The 12,583-nt window shown below is 33.8% G+C and overlaps 1 protein-coding gene across 5 annotated transcripts in view; it reads left to right on the forward strand.

Moving 5' to 3' along the window:
- Positions 1–12,583, forward strand: part of Diaph3 (diaphanous related formin 3) — a 492,745-nt gene that overhangs the window by 195,677 nt on the left and 284,485 nt on the right. The window lies entirely within an intron of this gene.

Here is a 12,583-nt window from a genome sequence, read left to right on the forward strand (position 1 = left end):
ACTACAGTGTTATGCCACCCTAGTAGGGAGACATGGTACTAGGTGGTTGCAGGTGGTTGGCCTTGGTGTAGAGGGAGGAATTGACTTCTTAAAATGCCTACTGTTCACTAGGCATCACACTAAGATGCTACATGTTTTTGATGTGCTTTTCATCACCAGAGCAACAAAAGAATATTGGCAGATACTTTAAACATTCATTTGTATTCCTTGGAAATGCTTTCTAAAAGATAATTGTAAATTAGAAACTCTTTGTAACAGGTAATTATAAAACAAAGTAGCTTTCTAGAATTTGTGGTAAATCAAAAGCCTTTACCAGATATTTCTGATCAGGACTTGTCTTGAATAAAGTATTTAAAATTATATATTCAGTCTTTAAAAATAGGGAGAATTTTCCTACAAGCTTACCATGGGAAAACTTGTGAAGTAAGCAGTTCTTAATTTTACCTTTTGATTATGGAGAATCAAATTTTTCTTTGAATAAGATTAGCACACTCTTCAGGCAATCAAGGAAAATATGTGCCAGTTAAAATATGTATTTACATGTAAAACACTTCAGAATTTCAGCTTTCATAACCTAGAATTGATTAGTTTTCCCTTTGCTTTGCTAGTAGGTGCAAATGGTGATACCTAAAAGCTATTTAAGTGATGCTTCTTATCGAAATACTCTTTCTCCCCCCCCTTACTCTGATTACTTTCTTAATTAATGAGGCTCAAAAGGGAAACTTGTTAGCATGCCTTTAATTTAGCTGTAGTGTTAGCCCTAGATGCAATAATTGGACTTTTAAAAATTCTTAAGTCATCTAACTTTAGGCTTGGAATTCAAGGTTTAAAAAATGATGCATTCGTAGGATCTAGTACTAGGTAAAAAAATGAAGAAGAGAAGTGGTCATTTCTAGATTATTTTATTTCCATCTTATTCTGGTCTTTCAGTGTCTTTGTCCATCCTGGCCCCTTGACCCTATTCTCTCTCATTTGACTCTCTCTCAGAAATGACAGAGGATTACAATATCTTTTGTCTCTGCTCAAATGAGTTGCCCTTTATTTGTGACTCTGGATGGTATTTTCAAGGTGAACAGAAAAGATGAAGAAACTCAGGATTGTGACCCTAGCATTGCCAACATTTCATGATACTAACCAGAGATGAGCTGTTAAAGTGACTATTTTTTATTTTTGAGGAATAATTTTATTTTGATGAATAATTCCTAGAAAGTATTACATGAGGAGTCTTATGTGTGCTTTTTTTGCATTACTAGTAGTTAAGTATTTTATTGGAAAAGTCCCGTCATTTCTGTTTTTGGAAATCCCATTTGAGAGCATAAATATTTGATGGAAACTATCAAAATGCAAGGAAAGAGAAAGATGTTTAGAAAGCTTAGATAAGACTCTGGTCTTGTGGAAAGAACAAGTTGCTTTGTATTGTCTCTGTATTGATACCCTGGCTACCATGAATGTTAACATTTGCCTATCAGGTTTAAATCTTAACATTTACCTGTCCCTTATGATTCCAAAGTTTTGAATAAATATTATAACTTCTGAAGAATTCAGGAGTAAACCTGGCCACTTAAATATTATTCAATCCAAGGTGAAAATTCAGTTGCCTCTCCACTCCTTAGCAATGCGAGGGAACAGAAGTTATTAATTCCTGTCAGTTTAATCACTGGTTTATATCACACGTAGGCAGGGAAGGACAAAAGAATTCAGATTATTGAGAATGTAGTGAGTTTTTAGAGAAATGGGGTGTGTCTATTTTTTTCTCTGATTACAAAGATGGATGTTCCATCTCAGGCATATAAAAATGGTAGATGGCAATCCTGTGTACTTGGTAGGCATTTGAAATATAAGAATAAAGAGAACTGAATCAAGTCAAGGAGAACCTTGACATTTTCTCACATATTCTTTATTTTCTGTTCATATAAACATTTTTTTTTTCCTTAAGTAGACACTACTTTAGGTTGATGGGGCCTATAACTCTAATACCTTGAGAGTTAGCCAAGGAGGAGAAAGTAATAATTGAGCACCTATGGTATACCAGTTCCTAGAGCTTGGTCTTCTTTATGTTACTTTGTTTAATCCTCATCACTTCTCAGCTGTGATCTTATTTTTTTGATCTGATTATTAAATAGTTCTTACTTCCCACAATATCATCTTGTGTCCCTCCACTGATAGATATAGTAAGATATTTTTGGTAAGAATATGTTTTTTTCTCTTAACTCCTCATGACCTTTACAAAACTTCTCTCTTTTTGCTGCACCCCCACACCACCTCACATACTCTCTCTCTCTCTGTCTGTCTCTTTCTCTGTGTCTCTCTCTCTCTCTCTCAGAGAGCTTTTGTTTTTAGTGTGAAGAAAAACACGCTATATATATAAAACTATATATATATAAAAACTATAGGAACTTTCTGAGCCTTTTTTGGTGAAATGAGCACTTGCTTATATCACTGTCTTTTTTTTTTTCCAAATACTTTATTTTGCTGTTAAGTAGCTCATTTTGGATTTCTTCTCTCTGTTCTAAGTTTTTGAAATATATCTTAACTTTCCATATTTTAATTTCTTAGAAATATATATGGGTATTTTCCCAGATTATCCTTTTTCTTTTCTTTTTTTTCCTCCCACTTTTACTTCTTTTACCTTTTTTATTTGACTACTACTATTCAGGTCAACAGATTTGTTGTAGTTTGCATGTATAGCCTTCTCCTTGGCATTGGAGACCCTGGACTGACTGCTGTAGACACAGTCTCTAAGCTCATGTTGCTTTTACAGTCTTCATAAAACCCAGTCAGTTTCTTAGCTGAAACATAAGAACAAGGAGTAGGATAATGGTTTTGATTTTTAGAAGAGAATGCTATACTTTCCTATCTGTTAATACCTAACAAGGTTGTAAAAGAACTTTGTTTATACATCTCTCTGAAATTTAACCACAATATTCATATATTGAACATTTGGAATCATCAAAATAATGCTAATGGCCTGTATATTTTTTTTGCCAGATTGGAAGCATCTGTTGGTTAATTTTTATACAGGCTGTTGGAAAACGGATTAACATGTCATAACAGGTTATTGGTATTGGATTTATTAAATAAAATTAATATTAATTACTTTCATTATTCACAAACTATTAACTTAATAGGGATTAAAGGGTTTCCTGAAGAATATGAAGTCTAATTTAGTCAGACTGATTTATTATGAAAATCTTTTTTCACAATTGTTAGCTTTTTTAAGTAATCACATTTTATGACAGGTGCGTCATATTTGCCAGATAGGGACAATAAACTGGTTTATAAATTCTCAATTGAATAGTTATGGCATATGAAAACAGTTAATGGATTATGCACTTAAAAACAAATCATGCTTAGATTTCTGTCATCATAGTTCAGTGGCCAAAGTATTAGGGTAGCAATTGATAAACCATGGATTATCCCAGTGCCTTGGCTATGTTCAAGATGTCATTTTATAATTGAAACATAGTTTATTCCTTTTTATGAAGAAAAGTGTATAAGACATCCTAAACTACCTCACATCCTACATTATGATGAACAATATAATTTGTATCAGAGAAATGTACTTTCAGAATGCACACAAAAAGAGGGTGATGCTGGATTGAATATAACATATCTTAGCTCATGTTAAAAGTTTCCAAAAAGGACACTTGATAAATACTAATTTTAAAAGATTGGGGAAGAAGTAGATTGGCTGTGGCTGAATCTTAAAAGAGCTGAGGGCATAAGGAAATTATGAAATGGTGATGAATGTCTTGTTTCATCATTAGAAAGTATCTAATGTACCTGTTACAGAAAATTCACTGTTGGGTTGCTGAAGAACTGGAAACTTATTCTTAAAGCTTTATAGAAATAGAATCTAAAGAGAAGATGCTAAAGAATGTAGGCTTATTTACTTTGGAACCCCTTCCATGGTACACAATGCTTTGGTTATACGCTTATTAATTCAGTAATAGAGCTTTGGTTTCAAGTGATAAAAATTTACAGGTATTTGTAAATAGACATATTTCTTGTGTACTGTACAGAAGAATCTGTACAGAAAGGAAGGAGCTTTGGGCTCATGTGTGGGTGTGCCCTTAAGCATAGTCTTTTCACCTCTTCATTTTTCCATCACAGGAAGAAATGGTATTAATACAGTGAATTTGACTGGAATCACTTGTCTAATGGTGGATTGGGGAAAACTATTTCTTTTCATTTTCCAAGTTCACCTTTGCATTTTAATTGTGGTAGCAACTTTCTGTGGTGTGTCTGTAGCTATCATCTTGTTATCCCACACCTTTTTTTGCTAGGATTTCTCTCCCATTTCCTGTATCATCTGCCTTCTTCTCTATCTAATTAGGTCATCACTCGTTTCCTTCTGATTGCTTGAAGTTCACATCTCTCTTTCTAGCAGTTATTCTTTGCCTAATCTATGTCATAGTCTGTCATTCAGGATTCCCACTTGCAAGTAGTGCACATTATTGTTCATCTGAAAATATTTATAAATGAGGCACATTCTTCTATTCCTCTCCTTCTCCCCCAGAAAAATGCCCATTGAATGGGTTGAAACAAGTAGAATCATGTAGAGTTTGCATGGTAACTTGATTCCAACCTTGGAATATAGCAAGAGAATATGTTTGGCATAGCACAGTTGCAAGTAAATACAGGGGACTTCTAGCTAGATTCTATGCTATATAGAAATCATATTAAATAGTACAGCAAATTCTTTTGTAACAGAAAAAGGAAACTTTCTGTATCAAAATATCTTAGGCATTTTCTAACCTTGAATACCACTAGTTACATTGCATGATCATTATATAGTCCTGTGATTTGGTAAGCTGCTCTTTTTGTTCCTCAAGATTGAATCATTTGAGCATATGATCTTATGCCTTATAACATTTTCTGTGTGTTTAGCATAGGCTTTTACATATTTCATGGCATCTTAGTAGGAAAGCGAGGTTAAAAACCCTTGGTCTTCACAGCTCTTAACTTGTTTAAGTGCATCTCTAGCTATTAAAAGATTGGATATTTCAATATTAGACACCCATTAGCCAAAGCATTCTAAACTTGGGGTCTCTGGGTAGAATTCATGTGTCTGTGAACTTGGGTAAAAGAAAATAAAAGTCACCCAATTACTTTAATTAGCCTCTAACGTTAGCTTTTTCTTCAATTATAGACAAAAAACAGTAGTACCTATATTTCCTTCAGTGGAGTTTACACATCCTTTCCTGACATATAGGAATTATTTTAGACACACAAAAATCTCATTTAAACTCATCTCTGCTTCAAAGTTAGGTTATTTGACCTGCAGCTAGATCTTGTTTCTAAATAACTTTAAAAAGAAGCATATTTTGTCAATTAGTTCCTCCTGGAAGCATCCATTGATGATATAATGCAGGTATTCATTTATTATTTATTTGTTTATTTCTAAAGGGCCCATGGTGTGGGTAATACATTTGAAAGATAAAAGTTGGGAGGCAAAACTAGACAGGAAGAACCTTAGATCATGTTGTAAATCTGATGAATTCTGAACCAACCCTGTTGGTGGTAGAGAATGCCAGTTAGAAGAGACCTATTCTGGTTCTTAATGGCCAGTCCATACTTCCATGCCATGCTCAGCCACTAGCTGGGGGCTAGCCAGCAAGAGCTGGGCCTGGGTTCAAATGCTAAGGAGGATCCTAAAAGCACAAACACTTGGACCTTGTCAGCCCAGTGTGTTCCTTGCTGCTGATCAGAAGGTCTTTTCCAAAAGGGAGATGCAAGCAGTACACCTCCAAGGTTGTCTCATGTGCATATTGCTGTTTTATAATCTGATGTTTAATGTTATTTTTCCTTTTTGAATATCAATATTGTTATTGAAAAATGTGTCTCTTAGTACCAATACTTAATGGTAGATGAATAGGTTACTTCTGTCAACTTAAAAGTAACACTCATTTATTCCAAATATTGAAATATATCAGGCTTTTGAGGAACCTGAAAAGTTATTCCTAAAACATAGTTTATAATCACTGAGGATAGAGACACATACTGTGGTTCTTTGGTTTATTATTGGATGGTTATTCATTTGTAACATGTCAAATTTGGTTACAGCCGTTCTGGATGGACTTGGGCTACAATTGCCCTGAGTTATAGTTTACAACACTTTAATTAAGACCATAGTTCTTATATTCACTGACAGCCATGGGGAGTCCTGAACGTTGTCTTGATAGCTATATTCGAGTACAATTTACTTCCTTTGAGTCCCTATGTGTCTTATGTTATTCTCAAAAAGATTCCACTTCTCTGACTGACAATTGGGTCTTTGGCAAAAATGGAAGCTCTATACACTCATGGAAGTAAGGTAGATGTCAGGAGCCTGGTTGTTACTTTGCCTACTGATTTTTTAAATTAATTAACTAATTAATTAATTTATTGGTAATTCAAGGGACCAACACATTACTGACAATGTGTGATATTCCATCCAACTTAGATTCATTTTTAAAGACAGTTTCAGCAATCAACTCTTCTCCTGTCTTTTATTTTTATTTTATTATTTTTCTGGGGGCATAATATGACATTTATAAAAGTTCTTACAATATATCATTATTGAATTCATCCCCTCCATTCTTATTTATCCCTCCCTTCCCCCATTCCTAGGTTAGTTTCGACATGTCTCATTTTTCCATTTATATACATGAGTATATAATATTTCCGCCATATTGAAATGGAGGTCTCACTATGTTGCCCAAACTGGCCCTGAACTTAAGGACTCAAGTTCCATCCTGTCTCTGCCTCCATAGTAACTGTGATGACAGGTGTGTACCACTGTACCCTGCTGTCACCTCTCCTTTATTGAATCTTGCATTAGTAAACTACTATAATGTATTCGTTAATAAAATATATAAGAAATCTGGACAAAACATGAAACTTACTCCTTAATTAGATAATAAAACTACAATGTTGATTCTGTACTTTTAGCAGTTAAATTCTTCATTTATAGTTTTGTTACCCAAACAATTCTATGAAAGGAAGAAAACAAATATGTACTTCATATGTAAGAAAAAGATTTTAAGAGAAGTTTAGCTGAAAGGAGTAGCTATTCTGAGTGGAATACAGATCTGAGTGTAAAGCCACTGCTCTCTCTGCTGTGCCATGCTGCTTCCCTGATTAAAAGAAATCCTATTATGTTTTATTTAAAGTGCTCTTCTTTGATTTAAAATAATTTTCCCTCTCATCTCCTGCCACCTTACCACTGCCCCTCAGCAGTTCACCCTCATCCCACAATTTATATTAAAGGCTTTAAAAACTTGCCACTTTTTATTAAGGGCATCTTTCATCATTTGCTACCTTTGTTCACTCTGTAAGTATCTGAGCTGTAAATACTAACACCATGCTGTGGAGTGTACAGAAGTGGGGGCTCTGTAGAGTCCACTCTACATGTGTGCAGCCCTGGCTTTCACAGCTGCTCATCTCATGGGGTTATCAGGAGGACTAAGTAATGAATATTGTAAAGCATGTTTTCAGGGCCCAGCTCATTGTGTTACTCAGGAAATTTTAGCTTAAATTTTGAGAATACCGGCCTCATTTCCACTTGTAAAGCTTTGGGTGTCTTTTTGTTGTTGAAGTAGTAAAAAATAATTTTGTTAAAACTTTACTTTTAATCTTCATATTTTTCTTATTAATTTTAGTTGACTTTTATTACTTGGTACAGTAAAACATAAAAGTTGTATATATTTATGGGTTACTGTGTGATGTTTTGATATTCCCATTGTATAATGCTTAAATGCTTAATTATCTCTTCAAATATTATCATTTCTTTAGGGTGAAAGCATTAATCCTTTCTTCTAGTCTTTTGAATTGTACATTACATTTTTCTTACCTAAAGTCACTCTACTGTGCACACCAGAGCTTCTTGCTACTTTCTAACTATAACTTAGTACCCTATGATCAACCTCTCTCCATCCATTCCCCACCTCAACTCTTCCCAGCTTCTGAAAACCACCATTCTATTCTCAACTTCTATAAAATCAACTGTTTTAGATTCTTCATATATATGAGCTCATGTTTTACTTGTCTCTTTGTGTTTGGCTTTTTTCATTTAACATAATGCTCTCCAGTTCCATCTGTGTTGCTATAAATGCTAGGATTTCATTTTATGTCTGAATTATGTCTGAATTGTATTCCATTATATATATGTACCACACTTTCTCTATCCATTTAAGCTGTTTTATTTTCTTAGCTGTTATAAATAGTACTTCACTAAGCAGGAGTGTAGATGTCTCTTTGACACACTGATCATTCATTTCCTTTGGGTGTATACTCATTGGTATCATAGCAAGATCATATGATAGTTTTATTTTTAAATTATTGAGGAACCTCCATACTGTTTTCTATAATGGCTGTACCAGTTTTTACTCCTACCAACAGTATGTAAAGATATGTTTTTCTCCACATTCTCATAGGACTTGCTATCTTTTATTTTGTTGATAATAGCCATTGGCAAGATTATAACTCATTGTGGTTTTGACTTGCATTTCCCTAATGATTAGTGATGTTGATTAGTGTTATTTTTATGTAACTGTTGACCATTTGTGTGTCTTTTGAGAAATGTCTATTTAGATATGTCGTCCATTTTTAATTTGGTTCAGTCACTTTTTTTTCTTGCCATTAAGTTTTTGGAGTTCCTTATTTATTCTGCATTTTAAACTCTTGTCAGATATGTAGTTTGCAAATATTTTCTCTCACTCTTTAGGTTGTCTTTTCAATCTGATACTTGTTTCCTTTGTTGTGTAGAAGCTTTTTAGTTTGGTGTACTCTGATTTGTCAAGTTTTGCTTATGTACCCTACATTTTGGGGTTGTGTCTAAAAACTCCTTTCCTGTTTCAAAGTCCTGAAGCATTTCTCCAGTGTTTTCTTTTAGTAGTTTCAGGTCTTACATTTGTCTTTAATCCACAGAGTTGATTTTTATATAACTGCCAGGAGATGGGGGTCTAGTTTCTTTCTTCGTGGATTCTGTGGATACCCAATTTTTCCAGCACCATTTATATAAAGGGCTGTCCTTTCTCCTCTGTATGTTCTTAGCACTTGTGTTGAATATCTGTTGGTTTTTGATATATGGGTTTACTTCCATGTTCTCTGTTCTATTCCATTGGTCTGCTTGTTTTTATGCCAGTACACATGTAGTAATTTAATTGGTCTATGTTTGGTTATAAACCCGTTTCCAAATGAAGCTTTATAAATCACAGTGTTTATAAACTACTACTACTGTGTTAACAAGTGACTTATACTAACAGCCACTTATGAAGCTTAATATAACCCTAGTTTGTACCATTAATATTATAAAATAATAATATAATTGTAATAATTTGTACCTTTCATTTCTGATGTGTCTTGTCAAGTGCTTCATTAAATTTCTGGAGGAAGGGATTTGTTGTGTTAGGAATGAATACAAAAGTTACGTTAAGCATTTTTTCATCCCTTTTTCTTTCTTTCCTGATTTCTTTCTTTCAATTCCTGAGTCAGTCATAGAATTAGGGCCAAAGAATTTTAAGTTGTATGAGATTTAAAAGCTGAAAATTTTAACTTAGCTTTTCTTGGTAAGAAACAGTTTTAGAGCACTGAGCTGATAGCGTCACAGTGATTTTTGAAAAGCTCATTTAGTTCTTTATAAAAGCTTATGGGCGCGGATATCAGGAAAGGTGGTAGGAGGGTGAATATGGTGGAAATATTCTGTACACATGTATGTAAATGGAAAAATGAGACCCGTTGAAATTATCTCAGGAATGAGGGGAGAAGGGGATAAAGGAGAATGATGGAGGGGGTACATTCAACTATGATATATTGTAAGAAACTTTGTAAATGTCACAGTGTATCCCCAGTACAACAATAATAAATTATAAAAATAATAAAAACTTACTGGCATTTTAAAATAATTCATTATGATTTTTGACATTTATTTATGGTTTCAAACATTAGCAAAGATGGTATGGATGTTTGAATGTAATTATGAAGCTAGGATACGTTAAGGCATAAGGAGCCTTTAGTTGACAGCCAAATATGAATGCCAATTAAAACTTATGGACTTAATTCTCCCCAGGGTGTGCAGGGAGGTTGGAAACTTAATATTCTTAGTTTCGTAAAGTATTGGCAGAAGGTTCAGAGAAGTGATAAATTTTTAGGAATAGATAACTTATTTTTTTCCCTTTTTTACATTCTCTACCTGTTGTGATATAAGCTAACAGGAATTGCTTGGAGGAACTTTGTAAAATTGTTGAAATTCTACTGTTTTGATATGTTAAAAACTTCAGTTGATTTTACCTAATATATGTTTCTGAAACTGGTGATAAATTAAGGAAACATAAAGAATTGTCTTTAATTTGTAGCTTAATTGCAAATGTGTATTAATATTTCTACTTCCCCACTGGCTTGCCAAATCATGGAGAAGGAGGGCAAATCTCTACAAGTGAGAACTGTTCATCCCAGAATATGATTTTTATAGCACCAAATTTGTGATGAGACGAAGTCCTTGGAATTTTCCATGCTGAGCTGGTATGTGTGTGAATTGCTAGGGATGTTTGCCTATAGCTAACAGTGAGAACCAGAAGTCTGGTGGCTGGTTGTTTTTTTCTGGAGGCACTAGGGCAGAATCTGTTTCCTGGCCTTTTCCAGTTTCTAAAGGCTGTTCTTGTTCTTCAGTTTTTGGCCCCCATTCTCCATTTTCACAGCAGGGCATGTCCCTGACCTGACTTCAGTGAACATCTGTCCCTCTCTTGTTCTGAGAAAGGTTCCCTTAAAGATTTGTGATTAAATTGGCCTGGAAGAGTTCAGGCTGCATTCCCTGCCTCAGCATCCTTAACCTTAATCACATCTGAGAAGTTCCTTTTCATGTGCATTGGTTCCATGGATTGGAGCATGCTTATCTTCAGCAGATGGGATTGGTGGTCAGGACAATGCTATGTCATAAAATCGTAATTATTTCATAGGGTAGCATTAACATTATGGTAGTTTCTTTTATAGCTGGATTCCTTTTATAGGAATGCCATTTTAGGGTCCTGGAGCACTGTGAATCAACTTTTTAAACCATTAATGCTGTTCACTAAATACTTACAGAGGTTTGTATCATTGTCAGTCACATTGACCATATGCTTTTTCTTTTTTTTTAAATCAAAGCTAAGAACCTTTCTGAAATGTTAACAAAAATCCTTATTTATCACAGTGCTAGGAAGGGTGTTTTTTCCTTTATATATATATATATATATATATATATATATATATATATATATATATATATATATATACACTATTTAATGAATGTGTAATTGGTGTCATAGTCTGCCACATATTTTCTAGTTTATAATATAGGCTACTGTCTTCATTTTGGAAGAAATTATAATTATACATTTTCCCTCTCATTCTTCCCTTTAACCTAGAACTGTCCTCTTAAAAACCTAGCCATTGGCTTTTTTTTTTTTTTTTTTGAGGTACTGGGGTTTGAACTCAGAGCCTTCACCTTAAGCCACTCCACCAGCCCTATTTTTGTCAAGGGTTTTTCGAGATAAGGTCTCAAACTGTTTGTCCAGGCTGTCTTCTAACCATGATCCTCCTGATCTTTGCCTTCTAAGTAGCTAGGAGGTGAGCCACTGATGCCCAGCGCCATTGGCATTTAAAACAATTTTCTTGACTATCACTCCCTGCTATTTATTTTAAATATAAAAGAGACTAATTTTAATTTAGAAAAAGAAATCTATTTTATACATTATTAACTTGTGGACAAGAATATTTCTACATTTCCTATTAATAAAGTAAATTTCCTTATTTTAAAGTTTAATAATATTTAAATATATAGATTGTTACACTTGTCCTGTGGTATTTCTGAACATTTTTATCTGAATACTGTCTATGCGTTCATGGCAGAGACTCTGAATAGAGAGGGACTTTTCCTGGTCCACACATTACTCAAACCTAACAAGCATCTGCAAATAGTTATGAATATATAATTTCATTACAACCTGCAAAACATGTTATTATAATTGTACATTTCAATGGCTAACTTAAAAATACAATTTATAAAATTTTATTTTAATTGGAAAAAATTCATCACTAAGGGAAATCATATTTATCAGAAGATCTAATGCAACCATACTTCACACAAAATATGCAATTTATTTTTATTTAATTGTTGGATCTCAAGTCATTTGCCGGTCTACTTTTCTATCGTCATATTGCCTTATACTCGTTCTTCCTGAAGCGAGTCTCTTCTTCTTTAATCTTCTTTCCTTTTTCAATTAGTGAACCAATTATTTTTCAGGGTTTCACAGGTCACAGTGGGACAGTTTGGCTCTCTGCTCCTGTAGTGCAAGATTCAACCCAGGAGAACTGAAATAGCCAATGGAATAATTGTGTTTGTTTTTAAATGAGGGGCATTCATCCTTAGAGCTCTTATGTTTTTCTATTTTAAAAGTATGCTCTTTCTGAAAAATAATTTTTTACATTCCCAGGTTTCATTTTACTTCATTTTGATTCTTTTGTTTCTATATAAAAAGAAATATGAGCTTTTCAAATTGCCCAGTTATTTGTATTTCCATTACATGCCTTAGCAGAGATGTGTTTCCAGTACCAATAATAAGGG

This window comes from Castor canadensis, chromosome 10 (genome assembly GCF_047511655.1).
Source record: "Castor canadensis chromosome 10, mCasCan1.hap1v2, whole genome shotgun sequence".
Classification (NCBI taxonomy): Eukaryota; Metazoa; Chordata; class Mammalia; order Rodentia; family Castoridae; genus Castor; species Castor canadensis.